The sequence below is a fragment of the Marmota monax genome, unplaced genomic scaffold (genome assembly GCF_021218885.2).
Source record: "Marmota monax isolate L192 unplaced genomic scaffold, Marmota_monax_Labrador192_F-V1.1 WCK01_AAM20220418_F8-fsc00050, whole genome shotgun sequence".
Taxonomy (NCBI): Eukaryota; Metazoa; Chordata; class Mammalia; order Rodentia; family Sciuridae; genus Marmota; species Marmota monax.
In genome coordinates, this window is record NW_026694552.1 from 12,216,186 (window position 1) to 12,236,693 (window position 20,508).

A 20,508-nucleotide genomic window follows, 5' to 3' on the forward strand; every position below is an offset into this window, starting at 1 on the left:
CCGCATTTGTGTTAACCTTCCCAACTCTTTCATTTAGTATGGGATGAAATTTCAGTGTTTGAAAGTCCCCAATGTAATCTTATTTCATTTCCTTTTAGTAATATGTCTGGGTCTTGAATAAATAAAGCAAATTATAAGAATATAAGCATTTTGATGAGTGTGCCTCTAAATTTCAAAAATAGAGATAGCCATCTGTAAGAATTACTTGATATTTCCCTATAAGAGTATCAGGGTAATGTTAATTCGTTTATCAGCCTAAAAAAAGACCTCTTTGGATGCTACATTCTGTTATGTTGAGAGGAAATTAGTGAGACTATTAAAATCATGGCAAAATTTTTTTTTTACCAAATACAATGTTTTTATTCATTTGAAAAAATATTTTCTTTCCTTATGCCTAATTTTAATTTATTAAAATTAATGTAATATCTTTATTACCTTTATGTTGAAAATAGATGTCATATATAATCATTTAAGATTTTACATCTTATAGGGCTAAAACTTATACTCCAAAAAGTGTTTAATAATAATTTAAAAAATTAACCAAACAAAATGGCACACACCTGTAGTCCCAGATACAAAGAAGACTTAGGAAGCAGTACTATAGTACTATTTGAACCCAGAAACTTGAGGCCAGCCTGGGGAACATTGAGGAGGCAGGGGGATGAAAGATTAGACTGAGTAATTTTTGTGTTTATTATAACTACAATTTTTTCTTCTCTGAATTTATATCCCTTGGCTTTTTCCTTGTCTTGTGTTTTGTCTCTTTTTTTTTTAATTTTTAATTTTTTTGATACCAGGGATTGAACACAGAACACAGGGTGTTTAACCACTGAGCCACATCCCCAGCCCATTTTATTTTTTATTGTTAGACTGGTCTCACTAAGTTGCTTACAGCCTCGCTAATTTGCTAAAGCTAACTTTGAACCTGTGATCCTGCTGCCTCAGCCTCCTGAGTCGCTGGAATTATAGGGATGGGCCACCATGCCCAGCTTTTCATTAGTTTTTAAGGAATTTTGTTTTACATTAGACATTTCTTCAGGTTCTTTTTGGAAGGGGCATAATATTTATGCAAAATTGCTGGTGAATAAATCTTCTGAAAATTTTTAAAATTTTGGTTAAACAAATGGTCCAAATTTGTGAATAAAAATCGTGTAGCATGAAATTGTAGATAATTTTATAAGAGGGAAATCAACTTTATTTTCCTTGGATGTCTGCTTTGTTTTAGAAACTGTTATGTGTTGTTGTATACATTTTCTGTGTAAATCCTTTCAAGAACCTAATGAGGTGGTTATTTTTATTCTCTAATTTTATAAGTGAGAAAACATCCAAATAATGTAGGCAAACTGCTCAAGGACAAATAGCAAGTAAGTAAAATTGGGAATTTAACCTGAGTCTTTCTTATTCTAAAATCCATGTGTTTAAGAGTCAACCATGATTAATTACCTTAACTATACCTTGCTCATAGAAGGTGATCAATGAACATTGCTTGAAAAACACCATGAATTTTAAGAATATTGTCAAGTAGATCAGCTTGACTAAAAGTGTCCAAATACTTGGCAATGAGTCTACTGCCAAGCATATGGACCATCTCTGAGACAACATGGAGCCAGCCACTGCCAAGCATTTCTATCCACTCCACCAAGTATGGTGAAAGGAGAGCCAAGGGAATTAACCACACTAAGGGACAAATTCACCACTGGAATTATCTAAGTTTTTTCTAGTTTCACTGAGGCATAATTGACAAAAATTGTATACATTTATGGCACACAGTGTGATCTTTGAGTTATATATATACATACACACACACACACATTATGAAATGAATGATTACCACAACCTCATTAATATCCATCATCTCCCATATTTACCTTTTTTGTGGTAAGAACATTTAACTCCTCTCAGTAAATTTCAAGTATACAATGCGTCATTAGTAACAGGAGTTAGCGAGCTCTATACTGGCTATTCAGAAACTATTCATCCTGCTAACTTTAACCCTGTGCACTTTGATCAACATCTCCCCATTTCCCCAATTATACAGGTCCTGGCAACCACCAATCCACTCTTTGCTTCTCCAATTATGACTTTTTTACATTCCAACTGTAAGTCAGATCATGCAGTACTCCCTGCCATTTCTTACCATAATGTCTTCTAGTTCATCCATGTTTTTGCAAATGACAGAATTTTCTTCTCTTATTATGGGTGAATAATCCTCCAATACATTTTTAACCTATTCATCCATCCATGGACTCTTTGGTTGACTTCATATTGTGGCTATTATGAATCATGCTACAGTAAACATAGAAGAGCAGATGCCTCTTCAAGATATTGATTTCAGGGCTAGGGTTGTGGCTCAGCAGTAGAGTGCTTGCCTCCCACCACATAAAAATAAATAAAGGTATTGTGTCCAACTATAACTAAAAGATATTGATTTGGAGGCCTTCTATTTCATATACCTGGACTTTTCTTTGTTTTGATGTTTGTCATTACTGATTCAGTCTCCTTGTTCAGGTTTACTATTTCTTCATGATTCATTCTTGGTTGGGTTTATGTATCTATTGACATTTAATTATTCATAGTGCTCCCATGATCCTGTGTATTTCTGGGACATTAATATTTCCTCTTTTATTTATAATTTTATTTAGTTGGGCCTTCTCTTTTTCTTAGTCTAATTAAAACTTTATTTTTATTTACCATTTTAAGAAACCAACTAATTGTTTCATTGACCTTTCCTATGGCTTTGCTAATCTCTATTTCTACTCTTCCCTCTGTTACCTTTGGGCATAGTTCCTTTTCTTTTTCTAGTGCCTGGAGTTATAAAGTCAGGTTTTTATTTGATATATTTTTATTTATGTAAACAATTATCACTATAAACTTCTTCTTAAAAGTGCTTTTGCTGCATCCCGTAAGTTTTTGTATGTTATGTTTCCATTTTCATTTGTCTCAAGATTTTAAAAATTTCTCTTATAATTTCTTCTTTATCTCATTGGTTGTTCAGAAGAATGTTGTTTAATTCCCATGTACTTGTAAATTTTCCAATTTTCCTTTTGTTGTTAATTTTTAATTTCTTTCCATGGTGATCAGAAAAGATACTTTATTTGATTTCAATCTTCAATTTGCTAAGACTTTTTGTTTGCTAACATGCTATACACTGGAGAATATTCTGTGTGCACTTTAAAAGAATGTGTATTATGCTTCTGGTGGATAGAATGTTCTGTATATGTCTGTTAGGTACATTTGGTCTATAATGTTGTTCAAGTGCACTGTTACCTTATTGATTTTCTGTCTGGATGATCTATCCATTGCTGAAAGTTGGGTATTAAAGTCCTTACTATTGTTGTATTGCAATCTGTTTCTTCCTTTCAAATCTGTTGACATTTATTTTATATATTTAGGTACTTCCATGTTGAGTTTATATAGATTTATAATTGGTATAACATCTTGATTAATTGATTCCCTTTTTGTTCCTTTTTTAAATTTTTGTTTGTGCAGTATTGGAGATTGAACCCAGGGCCTTGAGCTTGCAAGGCAAGTGTTCTAATACTAAGTTACATACCCTGCCCTTTTATTATTTATTATGGATGATTGAACTCAGGGATGCTCTACCACTGAGCTACATCTCCAGCCTCCTATCTTTTTTAAAATTTGAGACAGGGTTTCACTAAGTTGCTGAGGCTGTCCTTGAACTTGTAATCTTCCTGCCTCAAACTGCTGAGTACCTGGGATGACAGGCATGAACAACTGAGCTGATCTTCTAATGATAATTTATCACTTAAAGTCTATTTTGCCTAATATGAATATTATTTTTATTACTCACTTTTGTTTTCTTTTGTTCAGCATTTGCTTGAAGTATCTTTTTCTAACCTTTTACTTTCAGCTATGTGTCCTTACAGCTAAAGTGAGTCTCTTATAAACAACATATAGTTAGATATTGGTTATTTTCTTTTTCCTTAGAAAATCTAATCCATTAAAGTGATTTTGAAAGGTAAGAATTTATTACTATCATTTTGCTCATTGTTTTCTGAGTGTTTTGTGGATTCTTTGTTTCTTCCTCCTAGGTGTCTTCCTTTGTGACATGATGATTTTTAGTACTGGTATGCTCTGTTTCTTTTTATTTTCTTTTGCATCTACTATACATTTTTTTTCATAGTATCATGAGTCTCACACTAAACATTTTATAGTTATAATAATATTTTAAGTTAACAACTAAATTTGACTACAAATAGAAACTACACTTTAACTTCCCCATCCTCATTTTATGTTGTTGACATCACAGTTTACAACTGGATAACTTCAAATGACCTCTTTGCAAACTCACTGATTCTTTTTTCTGCTTAAGTCTGCTTCTATGATTTATGTCTCTTTGTTGAACTTCTAATTTTGTTCATGTATTGTTTTTCTGATATGATTTAGTTGTTTATCTGTTTTCTTATACTTCATCAAGTTTCTTTAAGAGGATCATTTTGAATTCTTTGTCAGGCAGTTCTTAAATCTCCATTTCTCCAGGATCAGTTATTGGTGCTTCATTTTATTCTTTTGGTAGGGTTATGTTTCACTGGTAATTTGTGATGCTTGCGGCCTTTGTGCTTGTGTCTACATATCTGGATTAGTTGTCACTTCTCTAATCTTTATAGACTGGCTTTAGGAGGGAAAGTCCTTTACCAGTCAGCATGTTCAGAGGTTCCAAGTGAGCTAACTAGTGAGATCCATGGAAAGGCTTTTTGTTGGAGTCTTCAGTCATGGTGGATGGGTCAGGCTTGGTACCTGGGATCACAGAGGAAGCCTGGAACCTAAATATGTGGTGAAAAGCCTGAAACCTAGATTCATCAGGACAGGACTTGATCCTGGGTCTGCTAGAGCTGACATAGTGCCAAAATCCACTGAATTGGGCCTGCCACCTGGATCTATGGAGATAAGCCTGGAGCCTGGAACCTTGTAGGAGTGTTTCAAGACTGTGTCCATGGGGCTAACTTTGTGCTTTGGTCCACAGGAGCCATTTGGCAATGAGGTGGGCCTGTAGGCTGGGTCTATGGGTCCTGTCCTGAAGTCAGGTACTCTAGTGCCTAGGCTGTCAGGCCATGAAGGACAACATAGTAGTGGAACAGGCCTGGAGTCTTGGATCACTGGGACCAGCTTAGAACCTGGGGCTCTAGGGGCTATCTTAGTGCCAGGATTCATTGGTGCCAGGGTTCTCAGGAACAAACTTGATGTGGGTGCCTACAGTGATGTTGGATTCTCATTTTACTCTCCTTTCTCCCACAAAAAGGATATTTCTCTTCACATTATGCTGTCAGGCTTCAGGGAGGCATGATGTGGTTAATGTGAAACAGTCCCTCCTGTCCTTTCCAATACATTTTTTATTTTGATGTTCTATTCACGTGCTATAATCTCTCATCTGGATTCCTCAAATCTTGAGAAGGTATTTTCTTGTGGATATAGATGTTAAAGTTGAATTCTATTCCCCATCCTGCTGACATCATTCCTGAAGTTGTCTATGAAAAAGAACTGCATTGACAGCATGTTTACAACATTTGGGGGAAGTTTTGGCTGTATTACAGCATAAAATGTTTATTTAGTACATTCAGTGCACTATCCTCCTGAGTAGGTTGTTGAACATTGATAAATACAGTTGTATTTATTTCAGTACCACTGACAAGTCTATCCATTAGTTTTGTAATAGAGAGACAGAGTCATATCATTTACACATAAAAGAAGGCAGACTAATGTTTTCTTACTAAATTACCATAAAGTTGGCAGGTCATTGTATTCCTATCCTCATAATGTAACAGATAATCCTCACTTTTCTGCTCTTGCTATACTTTATTCCTGGCTCATACAAATTACATAAAGTATACCAGCAGATGTTTCTCTCGTTTTTCTTCCAAATGAAAATCCTTTGAAGAATGTTGTATGGGCTTGGAAACCAGGTACTACTTATTCCTCTTTTCTGTCTTTATTGTTTGACTTTCTGTAAAATGCTATTTATCTTTCATTCCAATTAGTAATAATTTCTTATTCATCAACTCCTTTTTGATGGTTTTCTCATGTACTGTCTACTGGTTCCAGATGGAGGGGTACAGAAGACACCATGAAGCACAAGATAGTTTTCCCTCCATGATGAAAGATCATATATAAAAACCACTGACATACCACATGTGCAATTAAGAACACATAGGCTGTTGATGAGCGAGATATCACAGAGGGGTAGCATTTTCCCAAGGTAACAACACTCATGCCATTATCAAGATAACCCATCTGGATCTATCTTTTCTGAACAGTTAGTGTCCTATAAAACTGGCAAATTTTATAACGAGTGGGCACCATGCCAAACAAACATATGGACAAAAAAAAATGTAGATAAGCCAAAGATGTGCAACAAATAATTTGTTTAATAAGTCTGGATTTCTGCCAGAATTTCTAATACAATTGCCTTCTACTAGTTTATGCTTCCAAATGAAAAGAATGGTAGTCACGTAGTCTCAGAATTCAAGTTTGAACTCAGAGATGATAAAAGTTAATGGAAGGGGTGTGTGTGTGTGTGTGTGGGTACACTTAAAGGTGATAACACAGTTACATTTCTCTGTGGCTGCCAATTTAAATCAAAGCAGACAAAGTCTAGGATCACATGGAAGGAAAAAATGCTTTTGTCATACATGGTGAACAATTTTTCTTCATAGACAATGACCTAAACATTCACATGCTTCTTTGAAATTTCAATTTAAGTGCAATATTTAGATAAAATTATCTGTCTACTCACTCAATCCTAAACTAAAAAGGAAAATAGGCTGCTTTTAGAAAACTATTCAATTTTAAAAATTAATTATACACAATAAAAATTTTATAGAGTCATAAAATGCAGGGTCACAGAGAGGAAGAGTCATGCCATATAATCTCCCAAAAATGATAAACTCAAGATTATGGTTTCCTGCTTTCAAATCCATCCTAAGCTAATCTCCGTCCCCCACATGCATAAATTGATGAATAGCATATTGAAAATTCACCTTCTGAAATTGTTAAAATAATTATTTATTATCATCACCAATCAGATATTTTGATTCATTTGGTACAGATGGGAATAATTATATTATTATGTTGCAGGAAATTTCATTGTTTACACATTCCTATTATTGTGAAGCCCATTGAGGACTATTATCAAATAAGATTGATCTCAATCATTATACCAAAAATTGTTTATTTGCTGTGTCTCACTATCTCTTCAGTAGCAAATCCAATAATAGTATTTGACCCTTTTAAAAAGAATTTTCCATGTTATTTGTCTGTTATTTGTCAAGAGTCTGATAAAGATGAAGGGGATGAAAATAATTTTTATCTTTGGTCTGTACACACATGCAAAACACAATTTAATTAATTTCTCCTTTACAGAAGTCCCAATTTGTCTTTTCTGGGCTCTGTGACTTCAAATAAATATTTTATGCCAAATTGTTTATTCTTCAATTTATTATTTTATTGTGGTTCTAAATTAGGATTAATGGGAAAGAAAAATCCACAGACATCATTCATATAGTTTGTATAAAGATAGGAGCATCAGAATCTGATCTTATGTTCTCTAGAATCATTCAATCTGAAGGAATAGACCATGAAATCTTTGATCGACATTCTATTTGCTTGTAGCACAAACATAGAAGAAATGGAACAGACAGTAAAATGATGGTTTAGACACATTTAAAACATCATAGAGTGTACATTTTTTAAAATAATATTAAATGACATATTTCTAAGATTTGTTAAAACTTTTCACCATAACATTGAGAATATAAATTATAAAACATAAATGATCTCATCAATCACAATAGATCAGTACTATAATTGCTCCCAATTACTGGCTGGTAAATGATAATGCAATCATACATTTTGAGTGATAACTTTATATTTGTCTTCCTGACTTTTTTGTATCAACTCAGAGTTTTGGGGTTTTATTTTTTATATTAAATTTGACATGTACCTCTCAGAGTTCAAATTTTGTCTGAGACATGTCTTTGAGAAATGAAAGATTTGGCAAAGCAAAATGAAATTATTATACTTGTGAAACTATGTGAATTAAGCATTCAGCAGAAAAAATAAAAACAAAAAGAGAAGGGTCAAGATTGTTTTTCTCCTATTATGTAGATATTCTATGCCAAAACTCAGAAGCTAAGATGTACTTTAAGCTTGATTGTTTGCTTTTTAATATCTTCTTCAGAAGCTACACTTTGAATATATAATTTCATCAGGTATTGTGAATTTACTTGGTATCTAGCAAATTTCCTTCAGAGATCTCAAACAGCTTGACATTTTGTGTTATAATTGGTATAACAAATAAATACGGGTCAGGAATAGCATTAGGGTCTTTGAGGGAAATATTGGAATTGCCCTCTTGAGATGTACCAGATATATTCTAGGAATGTTTATTACACTTGTTCTTCAAATTATAGTTATTTACAGTACTTTTAGCCTGTTATGTTCTCTCTCCTGCCATTAATTCCTTCCCTATCCAGGTTAGTTTCCATGCACTATCACTCTATTATCTTTACAATATCCTTGACTCCCCTTTTCACTCTATTCACCTGGCAAGAAGCCAATATTGCTAAAACTACCAGGTGTGCATATGAAAGTTGTTCAAGTCTCATGAAAGTTAGACTACAATGTGATTGTGATTGTTTTTCTTTAGGGTAGTTCAATGAACAACTTGCACAACCATTTACTGTTGCCATACCTTGGTCTAACATACTATTCTCTGACTTATTTTCTGATTGCTAGATGTGAGAGAAAATTCACACTACTATCTGTTGTGGATACAGATTTAGTCTGCAACATAAACTAAGCCATAATGGTACTGAACGAATCTCCTTTCTTTATCAACTCTCTGTCCCACATTCTTCACACAGTGGGTATCCTCTATTCTCCTCAAATTTCTACTCCACTATCTGTTTCCTTCTCTTTGATTAGATAAATATGAATTCTTCCTCACTAAGAACATAGAAGAAATATATTTCATAAAGGGGCTGCTATTAGTTCCAAAATATTATCTGTGTATTTTCCTCTTCCCATTTTTAGAATCAAACAATCTTTCCAACTATAATGTGTCTCCTATTCTCTCCTTCACTTTCAACAGTCCTCTAAGTCCTCTGTTCACTCTGCCTAGTCTCTCTGAGCCATCTCACCCACTTTCATGCCTTCAGTATACTGATAATGCCCAAAGCTTAACACTACCCTACGTGCCTTTCCTCATTTATAGAGACAAGCATGCATCTCTCAATTGGACATACTCACTTGAGTGTTCCCTCTGCAGATGCATAATACTTAGTATGCTCCAAATTAAAGTACTTTAACTCTTATTTACCATTATGTTCCTCCTTTTCTGTAACACAAACAATAGCATTTTAATCCACCCCATAGGAAACCTGAATTCTTTGTCTTTCTTACTTTTCTCTCACAATGGTTAACCAAGCAGTCATCTTCCTTTTTGCCATCTACATAGTCTCTTATTTTCTTCTATCATCCCCACTGCCTTCATTTATCTTGTTTTACCCCCAAATTATCCCAGGAGTCTTTTTCCCTACATGTACTTTTTTTTTTTTTCAAGACAGGGTCTACACTAAGTTGCTTAGGGCCTCTCCAAGTTGCTGAGGCTGGCTTTGAGCTTGCCATCCTTCTGCCACAGCCTCCTAAGTCACAAGGATTACAGGAGTGCACCACCAAGCCCAGCCCTACAAGTACTTATTGCCTCCAACTTTCTCCCCGCTTGTAGTGAGGTCCAGCATTTGACATCAGCATTTTAATAAAGCCATCCCTAGTTTTCTTTGTCGTAGCCACTCATATCTTCTTTCATTTCCCTGTTTTTATCTTCATCACATTTATGATAATTTAAAGTTGCATGCATCTAATTGGATTTGTCTATATGCTCCACAAAACTTTAAGCTCCAACATATGTCTAGTGTCCATCATGCAAATTGGTTAATTAATTAGTAACTAAATATATGCTTAGTTTACAGAAAACCCCAGTTAAATAAGTAAACATTATCAAATAAAGATGACATGTTAACTTCCAATCAAGTATAGATACTTTGATGCAGATTAATATATCACTGTTGAAAAATGAACATGCTCCTGAGATAATGAACAGAACCAAAACATTTGAATAGAAGTAGGAAAGACGACAAGAGAATCCAGGTCATAGATAACTTTATCAGTGGGAATTTGGTACAGATGGGAATAATTATAATAATACAATTGATATTGTATTAATTGCCTTGCTTTTCATTTATTATAATGACCACTTCTTGGAGTGGTCATCAGGAGGTAGGGCATCAAAGTGTGTTTTCTCTTTTGTAAAGTGGGAATTTTGCTAGTACCTATCTCAGAGGATAGCTGTGGAGATTAATGAGTGCTTGGTAAAAAGCATGTAATTAAGTAAGCAATCAGTAAGTGTTATGCACTCAATTTCCTTCAATGAATATGAATTGTAGTGAGTTGAACAACAAAATGGAATCAGACACTCAAGGTAAGTGAAGAGGAAGCTCCAAAGTATAAGAGAATGCTGGATATAAATCCTGTCCTTGGACTTTGGTCTCATTTTGAATAGTAAAAGCAGATCCTGGGCCCTAGATCATCCCCTCAAAATGCTGCTATGCTTTTAGATGTGGTTAACTTGTAATTTTGTTCATTCATAAAAAGCAGGTTAAATAGTTGATATTTCCGCTTACTCATTGTAGGGTCTTCCAGTTCCCCCTAACTTTCTTTCTGTCTCCTAACTAAAAATAGAGTTTCTTACCTGCTGTATGACCCAGTCAACTGCAGTTTTTTCCAAGCAAGCCTGAGTCCCAGCTAGGGCCCCAAACATTCCCAGGCACTGATAAAGTTATTTAGGTTGTTGCCCAAAACAATGAAAGAATCTGGCCTCAGCCCTGATCCCAAATTCCTGAAACCCTCATGTAAACTCCATCCACTAGCCCACTGTTGGCAAACTGCACCTAGGTAGAACATCGTTTTTTCCACCTGTCAAGAAGACAAGCTGCAGCACTCTGTAAGTTCCCCTAATAAGTGCTTTAGACTATCACTCTGGCATTTAGAGCTTCCCAACTGACCTCATCTAGGGAAATTTGGGGACACTCCTTTATGGGAAATCCCCTGCCACCACTTTTAGGGTGACTCCACCACAAGTTAAACAGGATGAAATCCTCCTTGTTTTTAGCATAATTCAAATGGAAGAAGGACTAAGGTTCAAGCTTTGTTAAAACAGGCTTTGAACATCTTTAAGAATTTCATAATCTTGCTCAATAGGTCTTTGCTTTGGCTGTACTTCTTGCATTTTTATACAACCTCCAGCAATAGGAAATTATCTTAACAAATGTCTGACACCATACACTTATATTTGTATGTGTGTACATACTTAATGTGGATAAAATTGATATTGTATTAATTTCTTTGCTTTTCATTTATTATAATGACCCACTTTCTATGCCAGCACACAGAACTCAGCTTCATCCTTTTTAAAGGATGCATACTATTCCATTGTAGTGATTGATTTTAATTTCATTTCCTTTCAGTTAGCTTAACCTGACCAATATGGATGGATTACATACAGTCTTTCACTATTTTTAAACAATGTTGCAAAATATAAGAGAATTATATCTTGTCATACTGGGTCAATATAATCAAAGAGTAGATTCTGGGCTCAGATTGTGGCTCAGTGGCAGAGTGCTTGCCTAACATGTGTGGGGCACTGGGTTTGATATTAGTACCACATATAAATAATAAATAAATAAATGTTCATCTACAACTAAATAATATGTATTTTTCTTAAAAAAGAGTACTAATAAATAAATGTTCATCTACAACTAAATTATATGTATTTTTCTTAAAAAAGAGTACATTCTAAGCAATGGATTTATTGGGTCAAGGCATATATGTTTCAAGTTTTTATTTTGAAGTGCATTCAGTAGCTTTATAATCAAATGTCTAGTGATAAATGATTTGGGAATATATATAACAATTTTTGATGTAGAGTAGAAGGACTTCTGCATTTATCTCATTTTATGGTATGTTTTCTTTTAATTGTTTGTAAATTTTTGTAAATGGATGTGCAATTGACTACCTAGAAATTGTTCAAGCTCAATATTGGTTGATAGGCTGAGTATGGTAGTGCATGCCTGTAACCCCAGTGGCTTGGGAGGCTGAGGCAGGAGGATTGCGAGTTCAAAGCCAGCCTCAGCAACAGCAAGGTGCTGAGCAACTCAGTGAGACCCTGTCTCTAAATAAAATACAAAATAGGGCTGGAGATGTGGCTCAGTGGTCAAGTGCCCATGAGTTCAATCCCCAGTACCAAATATATATATATAAAATAAATGTGCAGTTATTGAAAGTATTTCACTACTCCTAGCTTCACTCACTTTTTAATATACTCTTCATTCTCCCTTAGGTCTGCAAGTCTGAAGGCAAAATAAAATTTCTGATGAATTTGAACATCAGTTTAGCTCTTAACATTTTTCATAATTTATTTTTGTAACAATGTTCATCTGCCACCACATACTCCATCCCTATATTTCCTAACCTCCAAAAATATGAGCATGTCCATTGTATGTATTTAGAGAAAATTTCTTGTGTAATTTTCATGGTTCACATTTTCCAAAATTATGTGTCATTTGAGTAGGTTGGGATAATTTGTTTAAAAAAATAGCAGATGGAAAGTTATCAAATTTATCTAATTCTAAGGAACAGTAAATATGGGCAACTGTGCTTTTCTAATTTGTAAAAAATGAATTCAGACTTTCAGGAGGGAAAAAAGAAGAAACTTTATGAAAAGGTAAGTAAAACATCTGGGATTCATATTAAAACAATCATCCAATAAACACGTCTACTGTAAAGTAACTGACGTGTAACATCCTGCTATGATTTGAATATGTCTTTTCCAAAATTCAGGCATTGCCAGTGTAATGATATTAAAAGGTGGGGCTTTGAAGAAGTAAATTAGGCCATGAGGGTCCATCCCTGTAGAATGAGATTAAAGCCATTATAAACGAGGCTTCATTCAGCATTGATTAGCTTGCCCTGCTACCTTCTGCCACATGAGGACACAACACTCCTTCCCTTCAAGGGTGCAGCAACAAGATGCCATCTTGGAAGGAGAAAGCAGACTTCACCAGACAACCAAGTCTGCTGATACCTTGATCTTGGACTTCTCAGCCTCCAGAACTGTGAGAAAATTTATTTCTGCTCTTTGTTTGTAGCCTACCTTGTCTCAGGTTTTCTGTTACAGCAACACAGACTAAGACAGCTTCCCTCCTTCCACATATAACACCTTGGTGCCCTTGATGATTTGTTTTGCAGTCCAATGTTGACCTTAATTTTCCTTTGAATCTAATTCATAGAGAGCAGTGTGTATTTGGGAGATAGGGATGATAGAGTAAAATGGTTGGAGAAAAGCTTTGTATAGTTTTCTCTGAGCTCTACCTCCCATTTGGGCAGATTTTTCTCCTAAATGAACATGGATACATTCCGTGAAGCAAATTTACCCATTCCTACTGAGTATTACTGACAGGTTTTACGTTCCACCTTCGGGAAAAAAAGGCTCCAAATGTCCTCCACCAATTGGAGAAAGGGCGTGAGTCTGCAATTTCCAACTTTAGCCACTAGATGGCAAATGTGCAACAGTAAGCCATGACGCTGCTGGGTTTTCAGAACCCCCCAAAGGAATTCTAATAGGATTCTAGGATTAAGGCAGCAAGAAGCGAAATATAGCTGTTTTAAGACATAATGCAATAGCCGTATCAGTGAGTTAAGAGGTAAATTGAACATAACCCAAAGAAAACGATGAAGACATCTCTGGCAATTTGTGAATTAATTGCTTTGACAAAAACAGCCTCAATTTCAAAGTCAGAGTGCAATTAGTGGTTCAGAACAAAAGCCATATACTGCAAGTGAGTGACGGAGTTACTGTTGGATATTTCAAGGTTCATGTCATGAAGTTCTTGTGTGGATTTAAAATGGTATCATTGGCTAGATATCTTTAGATATCTAGATTTGTTAGAAGGCTTAAAGGTTAAGAATGTCTACCTTGCCTTTATGTTTTCAATTCTATTTGACCAACACCTGAGAGACTATCCTAATCAAAAATTGTCAAATACAGAAAAAAATATTTACAATTAGTTCTTTAAAGTGTCATATCTGAACACCACAAACAATTGAAATATCTAATGATAGGGTAAAAGTTCAGAAAATGTTGATGTCTGTTATGGAATATTATGCCTCTTAAATGTTAATTAAAATTCTATAAAAACACAGAAAATCTTTATCATATAAGGTGTTAGAAAGTATTTTAAACTGTCTATCTGGTATATTTAAAAATATACCTTAGAAGAATGACTAGAAGAAAATATAACACTATGAATTACCTTTGAGGGGTAAATCTGGGGATTATTTTTTTCTTCCTATTTTTCCTTACTTCTCAAATGATCTAGCATCTTTCTAAAAGGTCTATCGTGAACATTTATTATTTTATTATCTGAATAATAAAGCCTATATTTAAGAAAGGAAAAAGTGTATTACTAGACAAAGGTAGTTCAGCAAATTGAAGATAGAATCAAAATAGATAGGAATTGCATATTTTAATTTTTCTCACATGACCCACTTTTAGGATCATATTTAGGCTGATAATTGGGGAATGAAGAGGACATAAAGTAATGGCATCTTGAGGTAACTAATTTGCACCTTTTCAAGTAAAACTGATTCTTCTGTTTGCATGAGTAGTCATTCACTCCAGATACATGGGAATTGATTTCTAGATAAACCTAAGTTGGGATAGAGTAAGAGGTAAATTATCACCACTCTGAATTATTGTTTTAAACCTATACTTTTACTGAAGATGGGTAAAAATTGTATTTGTTTCCTTTGCTGTATCTTCTTTTTATGCTCTTTTCTCATTTATTGGTTAATTCAAAAATAATTATGAAGCACCTACAGCTAATCAGACATTGTGTCACACACTAAGGGTATAGTAGCAAATGAAATGGCTCTAAAGTGACAATAATCATATACAAGTAACCAAATAAATATGCAATTTCAGATAAAAAGAGTTACTTATGTATCTTTTAAAAACTCACATTAATTATTTCCCAAAAGGAAAAAATAAATTATTTCATGCAATTTCAGAATTCTAAGCAACCACTCAACTGAATTCCTATTCATATCAATTAGGTAGAGTTGATAAAGTTTAAGGTAGTTACTCAGTATAGTTGATCTAGTATAAGCAGTTTGTTCTTATGATTTTTAATGGAAATTTTCCTTGAATTTTTTATGATTCTCTTAAAGCTTTATTGAATAATACCCAGATTTAATGAATTACAGGTTGATAGTCTGTTATTCACAATTCCAAAATCGGCGGGGCAGGGGGGTGGGGGGTCTCTGAAAACTAAAAAGTGTAGTCTTAAAGCATTTAGTGGCAAAATCTGATACTATTGAAACTAATATGACCAAAAAATCTGACCTGAGCTGTTATAAAGGTACTTAATGGTTTTTATTTATCCCATCAGGCATATTCACAAGTTCTGCTCCAGAAATATTTATGTATTTGATTATGTGGTACTGTTCCATGGATGATGGATGTCATTACATTATATTACATAGCATGTGCACCTATTACCTTTCTAAAATTCAAAAAGGTCTTAACTGTGAGAAACACATGTCCCTAGGAGTTTCAGACAAGCAACTGAAGACTTAATTGAAAGTTATGTTAGTAAATCCACTTGAACTTACTTCCTCTTATTTAAGTCATGCAAGACTCAAGTCACAGTACCCTAGGATCAGTATAAGTTGCTGAGCATTAGCCTAATAAATTTAATCAACTCCTAATACTTTTTAAATTTTATTGTCTTGGACAATTAAAAAGTGAGATCACAGATAAAGGGCTGGTCTCATAATATAAAATTGAGAAAAACCACAAAAAAAATAAAAACAGTACAAAAGGCATGAACAAACAATTCTTAAAATGATATCCCAGATAGCCTTAAATATAAAAAAAGAATTGCTAAACTCCACTTATAACAAGTGAAATGTAAATCGGAACTCTACTGAATACCATTTTTCACATCTCAGTTTGGCAAAAATTCAAAAACTTCATAGTATGCTTGTTGGAATTTGTGGATAAATATTTTGCCCTCGTGCATTGCCAATGGGAATGCAAAACAGTACAAACTCTAGGGTGGAAAAGTCATCAATGTCTAACAAAATTTTAAATATGCATTTACCCTTTAAATTAACAATCCTACCTCCAGGCAATTCTTGACTAATTTGGAAGGGAAAGTCATATGCACATTTTACTCATGGTGGCATTATTTACAATCACAACATATTGGAAACTACCTAATTGTCCGCATTTTGGCAGAATATTTAAATAACATCTGCTACACATAAACCATGAAGAATAAGGAAAATATCAATTGGTAAACATTGGGTAATTTTCAGAATATTAAGTGAAAAAAACAAGTTGCAAAAGATTATGAAATAATATGTTACATTTTGTGTAAGCAAAAACGAAAAGTATGTGTGTGTCTATATGTGTTCTTATTTTTGCTAAAGGAGACACAGGAAAGATAAACTAGAAATTAATTAAATTAACATCTACAGCAGGTAGGTGGTGATGGAGTAAGAGTAGTAGAGAAGACAGTGAGACTTTTAAGAGTATCATGTTTGTATATAATTTTGCTTTATAAACCATACTATTTTACATACTCAAAAAGGTAACATTTAATTAGCAAGAGTAAAGAAAGCTAAAATTGAATATTAGGGCAAATATATAGTTAATTACTAATCATATTCATAACCAAACCACAAAACACATAGAATTAATCCAAGTAACACTTGAACATATTATTATAACTGTAATCCTCCCTAAGATATATAAAGACACAAAGAACTACATAGACATCAACAACTTTACTTAGTAGTTTTGTTATTATAGTATTCAGTAGTAATTATGAAATCATTTTGTGTGAACTATAAAACTGAGAAAATGAGTAAATATATTGGTAAATTGGTAAAAAATATACGTGGAATCAAGTTTCAAAAGGAACAGGAAAAGACAAATATGGAAAGGGCAAAGAACCACCTCTGGCATTAGATTAGAATTACAGTTATCAGTGTGAACTCAGGAATTCAAAGCTTTGCCCAATGAAATGTCCTAGAAGCAGTGACATCCCAGGAACAATAAGAACATCTAGTTACAGGTCTTGGTCCCTAAATGTTTTCTTCACTGGAAAGAACCATGAGTCCTTAGAGAAATGGCTGATTTCAGGTCTGGAGAGGGAAAGTGTAAGATTAGCTAGGAGTATCATATTGAGTTAGAATGCAAGAAACTACTTGAATGTTGAAAAAGATATGTCAAAAACCATGAGAACCAGCTTGAGGAAGAACCCACTTGATCATTTAAAAAATTGATTATTAAAAATAATAATGAGGGCTGGGGATGTGGCTCAAGCGGTAGCTTGCTCGCCTGGCATGCGTGCCGCCTGGGTTCGATCCTCAGCACCACATACAAACAAAGATGTGGTGTCTGCCAATAACTAAAAAATAAATATTAAAATTCTCTCTCTCTCTTTAAAAAAATAATAATAATAGCATGCTGTGGAGATAGCTCAGTTGGTAGAGTGCTTGCCTTGCATGCACAGGGTCCTGGGTTCAATCACCAGAATAATAATAATAATAATAATAGCAGTGGGTTAAAGCACATTGAATAAAACATAACCCATGAGTACATGGTAATATTAAAAAGGTGTGTATGAAGTTCTTTATAGAAAATTCTATCTAATGAAAAAAAACTGATGGAATTGGAAAAACAGCATTTTACAAATACCATAATAATAATTAATTCAACCAAGGATATAAAAAATCATCAATGGACAAAGGTTTAGAAACAAGACATTCACATAGTCTAAAAGTATTGATTGACATACAATTTACTAATTACAAAGGAGAAAGTTGCCTTTTACAATAGAAATCTGTTAAGTACCACATTAACCAAATAAAACATAGTCTATGTGACATTTTTGTCACAGATGTTTAACCTAAATCCAATTATAAAGATCAATCAGACTTGCCCAAATTTATAGCCATTACACAAAACAGCTGGCCTAGCTTTCTCAAAAATGTCAAGTTTCATGAAAAACAAATAAAAAGAGAGAATGGCAAGAGAGCTATTCTAGATTAAAGAGGCCGAACAGGTATGAGAAAGACGTGTAATTTGAGGTCTTTAATTGGACTCTGGATCAGGAAGTGAAGATCTATAAATAACATTAATGGGACAATTGAAGAAAATATGGGTAATGGAGTGTATATTAGATAATTGTATCACATCATTGTTAAAGTTTTTGAATGTGTTAAGTATATTGCTTAGATGTATGAGGATATCTTTTTCCTACAACATTTATGGTAAAGAATATAGGAGTGTATTGTAATGAAATATACTAGTTATACTCAGCCTTAAAGAAGAATGAATTTATGGCATTTTCTGGTAAATGGATGGTGCTGAAGAACATCATGCTAAGCGAAATAAGCCCATCTTAAAAAACCAAAGGTCTAATGTTTTCTCTGATATGCAGATGCTAATTCACAATGGGGTGGGGGGTGGGTAGGGGGACTAGGGAAAAATAGAGCTACTTAAGATTAGACAGAGGGGAGTGAAGGGAGGGGAGGGGGATTAGGGTAGGAAGGATAGTAGAATGAATCAGACATTATTACCCTATGTACATATATAACTATATGACTGGTGTGATTCTACATCATGTACAACCAAAAGAATGAGAAATTATACTCCATTATATATCATGTATCAAAGTGCATTCTACTGTCACGTATAACTAATTAAATTCTAAAAAAAAAATTTTAAAAATAAGCACTAAATACATATAGTAAGAGAAGAAAGACCATTTACTTTTTTTGTATGTGTCTTTTTATGTTAATAATTAGTAGCTCTAGGTAACGGGTACATGGTAGTTCATTACATTTTGAGTAGGTTTGAAACTTTTTAAAATAAAAAGTTGTGGAAGGAAAATATAGGTAGGAACTATATGCATTCTGCTTGTATATATACCAGATGGTATATTACAACGAAAGCAAGTCTCCGGCTGCATTCTGCCACATTTAAAACATTAACGATCAGGCAAAAAATGTCATACAACCTGTTCTTCTATGTTCTTTGAATTCATCATCTATCCTTGGCACTTTGCGTGAACATTTCATTCGGAAATGGGTGCACCAACATTCTGATGGCAAGATCAGCAACTCTTATAATTACAACAGACAGCAGATTCCCATATTAAGAATGGAGGCTGGGGGTGGAAGGTTGGCATCAGTCCCAACAGTGTCTTGAATCTGAGAGTTTCTTTGAAGCTGTTAGTTGGCTGAGCTTACCAGATCCCTGTATACAAGGGTGAAGTTTCCTGTACAACTTTCTAGCCGACCATAAAATTTGAACTATTCTAAATTTACAAGTGAAGTATTGTTTCTTACTCTAATTTAAAACCTCTATTCTGTATGTTTAGAACCAAAAATTTTCATAGGCGCAGACTGGCATGTCCTTGAGCTACAAAGTGGGACATCCAGCTTCTGATTGGGAACCTTCTTTGCACTACTGATGAAAGAACAAATTAAAAATGGGTGATGTTGGGGCTGGGTTTGTGGCTTAGTGGTACAGCGCCCACCTCACATGTGTGAGGCAATGTGTTCGATCCTCAGCACCACATAAAAATAAATAAAGATGTAGAGTCCAACTACAGCTGAAAAAAAAATGGGTGATGTTGAGAAAGGCAAGAAGATTTTTGTTCAGAAGTGTGCCCAGTGCCACACCATGGAAAAGGGAGACAAGCACAAGACTGGGCCAAATTTCCACGGAGTGTTTGGGCGGAAGACAGGCTGCTGGATTCTCTTATACAGATGCCAACAAGAACAAAGGCAGCACCTGGGGAGTGGATACACTGATGGAGTATTTGGAGAATCCCAAAAAAGTACATCTCTGGAACAAAAATGATCTTTGCTGGCATTAAGAAGAAAGGAGAAAGGGCAGACCTAATAGCTTACCTCAAAAAAAAAAAAGCCACTAATGAGTAATAGCTACTGCCTTATTTATTACCAAACAGAAATGTCTCTTGGCTTTTTTATGTGCACCATAATTTAATTGATGTGATACACCAGAAATCAGATCATGAATGACTGATAAAATTATTTCTGTTGGACAATCCTGATGTAAGTAAAACTGACTTGTAGTTAAATTAATATTTTGGTTATATTCCCACTTCAGTAAATTCTATCACTGTTTCCACTTTTTAAAGTTATGGTTGGACTTAATTAGTAATGTTCAATATTTCACAAAAATGGTGAATGACATCTGAAAACTGGTTTTATATTTAGGTTTATAGAACTTATTATGTGAATATGTTTAAATATGGGGGAAATCCTTTCACTCAGAACCAAGCATGATTCACATTTGTTTCAATTTGTGTTCACTAGCCTATTAAAGGCAGT

General features: G+C 34.2%; 1 pseudogene; it reads left to right on the top strand.

Moving 5' to 3' along the window:
- The first annotated feature begins 19,774 nt into the window (after nucleotides 1-19,774).
- LOC124076789 (cytochrome c, somatic-like) lies at nucleotides 19,775-20,193 on the top strand (annotated as a pseudogene).
- Nucleotides 20,194-20,508: the final 315 nt, after the last annotated feature.